The sequence below is a fragment of the Nicotiana attenuata genome, unplaced genomic scaffold, assembly GCF_001879085.1.
Source record: "Nicotiana attenuata strain UT unplaced genomic scaffold, NIATTr2, whole genome shotgun sequence".
NCBI classification, from domain to species: Eukaryota; Viridiplantae; Streptophyta; class Magnoliopsida; order Solanales; family Solanaceae; genus Nicotiana; species Nicotiana attenuata.
The window spans coordinates 162,326-172,128 of NW_017672031.1; the positions used below are offsets into that span (position 1 = coordinate 162,326).

A 9,803-nucleotide genomic window follows, 5' to 3' on the forward strand; every position below is an offset into this window, starting at 1 on the left:
CTTGGATCAAGATGTTTGGATTGTAGATAGTGGTGCCTCTAACCACATGGTTCTAGATAGTGGTGCCTCTAACCACATGGTTTCAAAGCTAGAAGCATTGGATAATCCATCCTCATTCCTAAAACCTAACTCACTTCATTTGCCAAATGGAGATGTGGCTGCAACTACACATAGTGGATCAACTAGTATATTGAAGAACCAACAGATTAGTGATGTTCTTCAGGTTCCAAACTTTAAGTATAACCTACTGTCAGTTTCAAAATTGACAAAAAAACTGCAATGTTTGGCAACAGTTGGTATAGTAAGCTTTCTCCTGCATATGCAATCTTTGAGTATGTACAGTCCATTTGTGTCACTACCAATCCCCAACACCTTCCCAGTGTAGAGATCCTGAAATACACATATATCAAGAAAGAAATCTACCAAAGAACAACTGGTACCCCCCCCCCCCCCCGAGATGAATGCAGGATTATGTGACAAGTTCTTGTGCATATCCTATGTCCAATTATCTGAGCTATGATGGGTTATATCCTTCATATGTAAAATGTCTCACTGCACAATCAGTCATTGTTGAGCCCAAACATTACTATGAGGTAGCCAAAGATGCAAGATGGGTCACTGATATGCAACATTAAATTCAAGCTTTGGAAGACAACAAGACTTGTGATATAGTTGATCCGCCTAAAGGTAAAACTCCTATAGGATGCAAGTGGGTATACAAAGTCAAATACAAAGCCAATGGGGAGGTGGAAAGGTTCAAGGCTAGGCTTGTAGCCAAAGGCTTTAGCCAAAAGGAAGGTCTAGACTATAAGGAAACTTTCTCTCCTGTAGCTAAAAAGGTGACTGTCAGATCAGTCATAGCTGCAGCTGCTTCAGAGCATTGGCACATCTATCAAATGGATGTGCACAATGCATTCTTGCAGGGGGGATCTCTTTGAAGAAGTATACATGCATCTTCCTCAGGGTTTTGGCACCAAGGGGGAGTCTAGAGCCAAGGTGTGCAAATTGAGAAAGCCACTTTATGGCCTCAAGCAAGCATCTCGACAGTTGAACTTGAAGCTCACAGAGGCTCTCCAAGACCTGGGATTTGTCCAAAGCCATTTTGATTATTCCTTGTCTACACAAAGGAGAGGTGACGCTTTGGTTGTTGTCCTAGTTTATGTAGATGATCTTCTAGTGACAGGTAATAATCAGCAACTTATTCAAGCTGCTAGAGATAACCTTCAAAAGAAGTTCAAAATGAAAGATTTGGGGGAGCTCAGATTCTTCTTAGGCATAGAATTTGCCAGAAGTAAGGTTGGATCCTTATGAATCAACGCAAATATGCCCTTGATTTGATATCTGATTCAGGGCTAGGGGGAGTAAAACCTGTGTCAACAACTTTGGAAGTCAATTAGAAGCTCACATCAGTGGAATTTGATGAAGCTACGAAGACCATGGATGATGAGGATACTATTTTGGCTGATGCTAAACCCTATCAAAGGCTCGTAGGAAAGTTGCTCTACCTTACATGACGAGACCTGATATAGCTTATGTGGTTCAGGTCTTGAGCCAATTCATGCACAAACCTAAGAGGTCACACATGAATACAACCCTAAGAGTCATCCGATATGTGAAGAAAGCTCCAGGTTTGGGAATAGAGATGTCTTCTACAAACTCTCATTCCTTGGTTGCTTGTTGTGACTCCGACTAGGTAGCCTGTCCATAGTCTAGAAAATCAGTCACATGGTTCATTGTGAAGTACGGGGACTCACTTATTTCTTGGAAATCCAAGAAACAAAGCACAGTGTCAAGAAGTTCAACAGAGGCAGAGTTTAGAAGCATGGCTTTAATAGAAGATGAACTATCATGGCTTGTGGGTCTATTTAAGGAGTTAGGCATCACTGTGGAATTTCCCATAGACCTCTTTTGCGACAGTAAAGCAGCTATACAGATAGCTGCCAATCCAATATTTCACGAGAGGACCAAACATATTGACATCGATTGCCATTTTGTCCGGGAGAAATTGCAGCAAGGTCTCATCCAAACTCATCATGTTAGTACTCGGGATCAATTTGCAGATTTACGTACCAAAGGCCTTGGGAAAGCAGAACACTATCTTCTATTGTGCAAGCTGAGAGTTGAAAATTTGTTCTTACCCTCCAGTTTGAGGGGGAGTAATGAGCCAAGCAATGTCACTTAGTTAGTTGTAATAGTTAGCTGTAGTGACAGATAGTTAGTTGTGCTGAATGTAACTTAAGTTTACTATGGTTAATAGTAGAGTTAGTTAACCATAGATAGTCGTAGAGTTAGTTTTAGTTTCATTCTTATACATATACATGTACAGATACATAACAAGAATAAAATCTTTTGGAATATTCTCTCTCCACCTTCATCCTCTGTTTTGCCGACTCACTCAAACACATCAGATCAGATTCAATCAGCTAAGACTCCATGGCTGATCTTCATGGATAGCTGATTTTGACAGGTCTTCCTTCTGTCCAAGTTGCATAATTTGACACGGTGCATTTTGGTTTGACAAGCAATTCTATTTGCATTTGGTAAAACGAGATTGAATTACTTTATAGGAATTTATTAAACCTATACTCCCTCCTGTTCACAATAAGTGTCCAATTTGCTTTTTCATTTTGGTTCAAAATAAGTGTCCAGTTATGTAATCAAGAAGGAATTCAATTTGTTTTTACAAAATAACCCCTATGTACATATCCCTAAAGAGTTTTCTTACTCCTCACATTAAATGTTTAATTAGGGGTAGTTTCATCATAGTAGGTATTTTTATATAGAATTTAGTATTTTATTAATGGGCGTGCTAAAAGCAAAATTGGACACTTATTGTGAACCAGAGGAAGTAACTTCAAAGGTTCAATGATAATCAAACTATAAAGCTTTAGCGTGCAATCATTTCCAACTAACACGAAGACCCTTATTTTTTTAAAAATTTAAATAAGAATTAAAGGGATGCTCTTAGAGTTGAACCTGCGGCCACCGCATGAGTCACGAGGCAAATTTTTTACTTTCAACTATAAGAACAGTCCCTATCTCACAATTCGATTCCTCCAATCCTCTCTTTATACCTCTAATTCATCCCATATTTCAAGTATTTCACTTCCAAATGCACTCTTAAAACTTCACAAAATATACAAACAAGTGAATCCACAAGCTGCCAAAAAGAAAAAAAAAATATGCACAAGAACTTCACCCGGGACGCACCGAACACCACGCGAAGTGTGGTGTTCTTCCAACCGCTGGACCCTACCTTCGACTGAGTCGTTTCCAGGGTGGACAGACTGTTAAACAGAAAAGATAACTCTTCCCAAGGCCCCCCGACGTCTCCGGACTTCTTAATGTTGTCGTCACTGTTACATCTCGGTTCAAGAATTTTAACCCGATTCTCTTTCGGAGTACGCGCGACACGCGCTATCTGTCGGGGTTCTCCTGACCCTTAGGATCGACTAACCCATGTGCAAGTGTCGTTCACTATATTTTCAGTTCTAACCATTCTATAAGTTCCTAGGCTTTCTAATTTTGGACTTCGAACTTGACCAATATTTTCTTTTTCTTCTAATTGGATTCTGTAAATTGAATCATTCGTACATGATCGAAGATGTATAGCAATTTCAAGAAGCAAGCGATTGAGTATTTGAGGCAAGCGGTGCAAGAAGACAATCTTGGTAACTATGCAAAAGCATTTATTCTTTACATGAATGCTTTGGAGTACTTCAAAACCCATTTAAAGTACGAGAAGAACCCTAAGATTAAGGAGCCCATTCGTCAGAAATTTGATGAGTATTTGCATCGAGGGAGGAGATTCGGGCGGTGTTGGATGAGGATGGGACTGGATCAGGTCCGAATAGAGGGGAAGTGGATATGGCTACCAGCCCCAAGATGAAGCTAAAGGATGGAGAAGATGGGGAGGGTCCTGAACAGTCCAAGTTGAAAATTGGGCCTAACTTTATGATTAAACTTATGATCAGCCAAAAATTTAAGAGATTTTTTCCTAACTATACCATATATGAAACCTTATCACCAGATATGTGCATAGTATGTATATTACCCCCCACCCCCCCAGTCCATAGTTTATCTACAATTTATATACCATTCGTTATTTAGGCAGAATCTGCCATTTTTAGCGCGCGAAAAATCAGCCACAGAATCTGGGATTGATTTATTCCACATTAAATTCAAAATTTGAAACGGAAACGAGATCTCGAAGCTGCGTAATTTTGAAACGGAAAGGAGATTTCTGTTCTTCATCTTCATCTTCATCTGTTCTTCCATATATTTTCCACCATTGATAGCCATTAAAAAGCTTGAAAGCTTTGAATTCAAATTTGGGTTTTCAAAAATCATTATTTGTTTGGATTGGGTGTTGTTGAAAATAATCGGGAATATGGTTTGGAGTTTATATCTCAATTTTGAGGGGTTTTGGTGAAGATTAGACTTGGTTTTGACTGAATTTCAGATTGAAACTCGAAGAAGAAGAAGAAGAAAACATATTTCCAGAAATTGTAGAATTGTAGATAAATTGTAGATTGGGAAGACTAAAACTTCTACAAATCTTCTACAATTATGTCGAAAATGCCAATAATGCTACAATTGAAATGGGAATTGGGATATTAAAATTCAATGTATCCAGTTCGTAGATATCTTGTAGATAAATTGTAGATTATTTGTATTCTGATTGTAGATGCATTGTTTTCTGTTTTCACAAATCCAAAACGACTAAAGCTTCTACAAATTTTTCTGCAAAAAACAGTCTACAATTTATCTACAATTTTTCTAATTTTTCTACAATTTATCTACAAAAGAAGGTATGTTTTGTTTATGAAAATTAACTATAGATCTGAGTGCAGTTCTTGGAAGTAGAAGACAAAACTATAGAATGCACAGACCTGTGATGAAGTCATTCTCATTCAAAGGTGTAACTTACCATCATTATAAAAAATAAAATACACAAAAACTTCGAATACCAATATTTGAATCTCAGCGAAAGCAAGCAAAATTAGGTAATTTGTTTCATTTGCTGTGATTTGCATTAGCTGGACACGACAAATAGGAAGAAGAAGCAAAGAAAGAAATTCATAACTTTTTTAAGTTACGGCTGAAGGGTCAGAAAATAATTGCACCCTTAATTATAGCGCCTAATATAAATGCACCCTTAATTATATCCCTAATTTGAATTATGGTATATAAATGGTAATTTGGTATACTGAAATGTAATTAAAACAAACCTTAAACATTAAGGGTAATAAGGTTTCATATATGGTATAGGAAGGTAAAAAGCCCAAAATTTAATGAGGCTCGGTTTCAACCTCACTTAAGTTATTCAGTTTTCTAATTGGTTCCGTAATTGTACAAAAGTTTCTTATATAATCAAAGATGTTTAGAGCCTGTTTGGAAAGCCACCTTGGAAATGGATTTGGTGTAATTGGGTGTAATTACACAGTTTGGCATGTCTTTTTGGCCAAGTAATTACTTGGTCAGCATGAAATTGGGTGTAATNCTGGTTGAAAGGTCACCTAAAAATTATCTTTGATAGAATGTCTAAGTACTCGTCTAGTTTCATTAAACTCATCTTTATTGAAAAATCAGCGGTCTTTGAGTGCTACAGGTATAATCTGTTTCAATGAAACAACTGTACAGTATAGTGCCTAATCATCAAAAATATTCCCATCTAATGATTTGACTCAAAACTTTAGTATAAATGAAGAAGGCATTAAAACGAGAAGATTGCTTCCAAATTTCTTCAAGCCAGGAGCTCTTCAACGTTACGTTGGGATTATGGATCAAATTGCACAACGCCATTTTGCGACGTGCTAGGAAAATAAAGGCCAAGTAAAAGTTTACCCTCTTGCCAAAAGCTATACTTTCTTGCTAGCTTATCGATTATTTGTGAGTTTGGCACTATATTGGAAAGCCACCTTGGAAATGGATTTGGATGTAATTACACAGTTTGACATGTTTGTTTGGCCAAGTAATTACTTGGTCTGCATGAAATTGGGTGTAATTGGAGGAGTGTAATTACACTCTCCAATTCTCAAGGGGGAGGTGAGAATTGGTGGTAATTACACTGTGTATTACAATGTTGTTTTTCAGTTTCTTTCCTTTTTGTTTTTATTTTAATTTATTTTCTTTATAACTTTTTATTTCTATTATTTTAATTTTTTAATTTTATTTTTAACATATTTTTCTTTGTACATGATTTATCTTTTATTTCTCTATCTTTACTTTTTGTGATTCCATGTAATTGCTTATATTTTATTTTTTATTCAAATTTTAGACTGCACCTCATAATATTAAAAATAATGAGTCATTAATAAACTTGGCATATAATGAGTGATGCAATTAAAGTGAAATCAAGTTGTTGAATGTGGTTATAAATTTATCATGTTTCCTAATCTTAAGTTGCAGTGGAACTTACTATTATTATGTTGGAATTTGACATATGTTAAACGATTTTATTTTATTTTTGAATTTTGAAAATGTATTATATTCATGGTTCCAATTTGCTTGTTTTAGTAGTATTGACTCACATTGCATGTTGTTCATTTTTTAGTTAGAATTGATAGATTAGTTTTGTCAAACATTTTAATAATGTTATGGCATTATATTTATAGAAATTAATTTATTTTATCAAACATGAATTCCACGATGTTCTTACAAAACGTATATTTTTAGTTTTTGTAAGCATCTAAACTAAATATTATTAATTTAATAAAATATACTGTATAAATTATTTTTACAATATTAGTTATAAATATATAATTACTAATTAATGTATATTCACGAAAAAGATATACATCTTAAATACCAAATATAATATCATTTATACTTATAAAAATGTATAGGCATATATTTATTATATTAGATTTTAAGTTTTAATAATTACTTAATTTAAAATTTAATCTAACTGTGTAATTACACTTGTGCAACCAAACAGTAAACTTGTAATTACACTATAATTATACTATGTCAAACAAACATGTCATCGTAATTACACAACTGTGTAATTACTAGGCTGTGTAATTACTACCCTGATAATTACACCAATTTCAATTACATGTTGACTTTCCAAACAGACTCTTAGCGATTTCAAGGATCAAGCGATTGCGTATGTGAGGCAAGTCGTGCAAGAAGGCAACACTGATAATTATGCAAAAGCATTCCCTATTTACATGAATGCTTTGGAGTATTTCAAAACCCACTTAAAGTAAGAAAAAAAATCCTAAGACTATGGAGGCCATTACTAAGAAATTTTATGAGTATTTGCACCGAGCAAAGGAGATCCGGATGGTGTTGGATTTGACTGAGCCGAGTCTAAATGAAGGGGATGCGGTTGTGGTTATCAGACCCAAGGATGGAGAATATGGTGATGATCCTGAGCAGTCAAAGTTAAGGACCAGGCTTTACTCCGAGATTACCAGGTAAAAATTTAATGGAGTGGCCAGTTTCCACGCTTATATTCAATTTTTAATTGGACTTTTAATTGTAGAAATTCTCTTATATGGTCAAAGATGTATAGTGATTTCAAGCAGAAAGCGATTGAGTATGTGAATCAAGCAGTGCAAGAAGATAGTGGTAATTATGCAAAGGCTTTTCCTCTTTACAGGAAACGCTTTCGAATACTTCAGAGCCCATTTAAAGTACGAGAAGGACATCCCTAAGATGAAGATGGCCATTTCTCATAAATTTAATTAACGAGTATTTGTGTCGTGCGGAGGAGATCGGGGCGATGTTGGATGTGGTTAACAACTTGTTTTTATGGTTGTTACTCATTGTATCATATAGTATTATTATCCCGAAAATAATGTTTGTTTTGATTGTTTCATTAAAATTGATTGTATTTTATTGTTAAATTCATTATTCCGTAATAATGAAAAGTTCCATTTTTTGAACAACTGATTTGGTGTGGTGGGATTGTTTCCTATTTTTCTTTTCAATTATGCCCTAACTTATTACTTCATAATTCTATTTCGCCCTCTACCTTTTTTTAATTTTAACTCCAAATCTCTCACCTATAACCTACTTTGTCCTTTTTTTTTTCCAGAACTTTTGTCGCTTCCAACTGCAACGTAAAATTGCTAATTTTGTTCTACTAATTTTGTTAAAATTTGCATGAATTTAATTGCTTAATCTATTTATAAGACATATTTGGTGATAAATTAGTAGAAAGGGGTTTTCTTAAATTATTTTATTGCGTAATTCTTGATAAAGTTAACATTTAAACAATTGAGGGTGTTTTAGTAAATTTATTAGTTATAGTACAGTACGATACAGTCAAACCAAATAACGAAATATTTTTTTACACTGCAAACAATACAATCTATCCAAATATTATATTTATAAAATGATACAATACAATATAACTACGATATAATACATTATAAAATAACGGGTAACAACCATCCAAACAAGCTGTAAGAGTGGGCCGATTTCGAGTGGAGAGGATGCGGTTGTGGCTACCAGGCCCAAGGATGGAAAAGATGGTGAGAATCCTGAACAATCCAAGTTGAGGGTTGGGTTTAACACTGTGATTATTGGGTAAAATATTTAATAGGGTGATCAGTTTTATTCCTGCTATTTAACCTATGGTCATTTTTTAAAACTACTAGTATCTATGAACGTGCGCTGCACGTTTATAATGATACATAATGATTTAAATATTTATTTATATGAAGGAACAAAAAAATTTAATTAGTGAGTGAATTTTATGAATAATAATGCAACAATCATCTAAATGCCAAAAAATATTATTACATTAGCATAATACATGAATTTAAAAGAAAATGACATCATCAAAACTTACATAAATGATCAATTTTGTTATGTTAGTTAGATAATTATGTATTATATTAAAGTATTTAATGTGATGTTATCTTAACGAACACTTCTTTAATTTGTGGATAAAATTTTTTTGTGTATGTTTCCTCCTATTGCTTTGGTTGATCTGCCTTAACCAAAACTCTTGTTGTCGATCTTGATATCCCTCTTGAAAGTGCAACATACAGTTGTTCTTGCAAGAAAACATATTGCGGCAAATGTAGTCCAATATTTAGGATGTTGTCCTTGTGCTTTATTTATTGTAATTATATTTGGAAAGCATAAACATACTAAAAATTATTTTCACACAAATTTAAAAGGATATTCCTTAGTTTCGGAAGACGAAAGTTGAATTCAGGGATAAGAATATACTCATAAGCACGTTGACCAATATCATAATTTTTGCATGTATGACGTTATTGTGAAAACTTCTATATACCATCTATGCTATTACATAAGCTATTCGACGTATCTAAGTTTTTCAGTAGCATGGCATGCATATTTTTCTTCAAAATTAACCTATATACACTGGAAGATCAATTTTAACTTAGTCTATTATATATACTGTGACACTAACATATGTAAGAAATAATAAACTTGACAACAAACATGTATAGTAGAAGGCCATCTGGTATTAAAGTATTTAAGTATTTTTCTTGGTAATAATTATTGGTATCATTTTCTCCTGATTCAAAAACAGAAAAACATTTTGTTTTTACCATAAAATTTTGCAATCAACCTTTTATTTAGTTGATCAACATATTTTGCTAGCTAAGATATCTTTTTAATTCTATCATGCGATTTGCATAAATTACATTTTAATCTAATGATAGAAATATTTCTTTTATTAAATGCACCATTACCATTGGATTGATATCCAAATGTTCAGGATGAACCAAATCATCTTTTATTAGATGCTCTTCTTCGTTTCCGACAAGAAGCAAGAAGTCACTGAATACTGGATCTGTTCTTACTTTATATTT

General features: G+C 34.0%; 1 pseudogene; it reads left to right on the forward strand.

The window, feature by feature from the left end:
• The first annotated feature begins 3,206 nt into the window (after positions 1-3,206).
• On the forward strand, positions 3,207-7,819 carry LOC109211430 (annotated as a pseudogene).
• Positions 7,820-9,803: the final 1,984 nt, after the last annotated feature.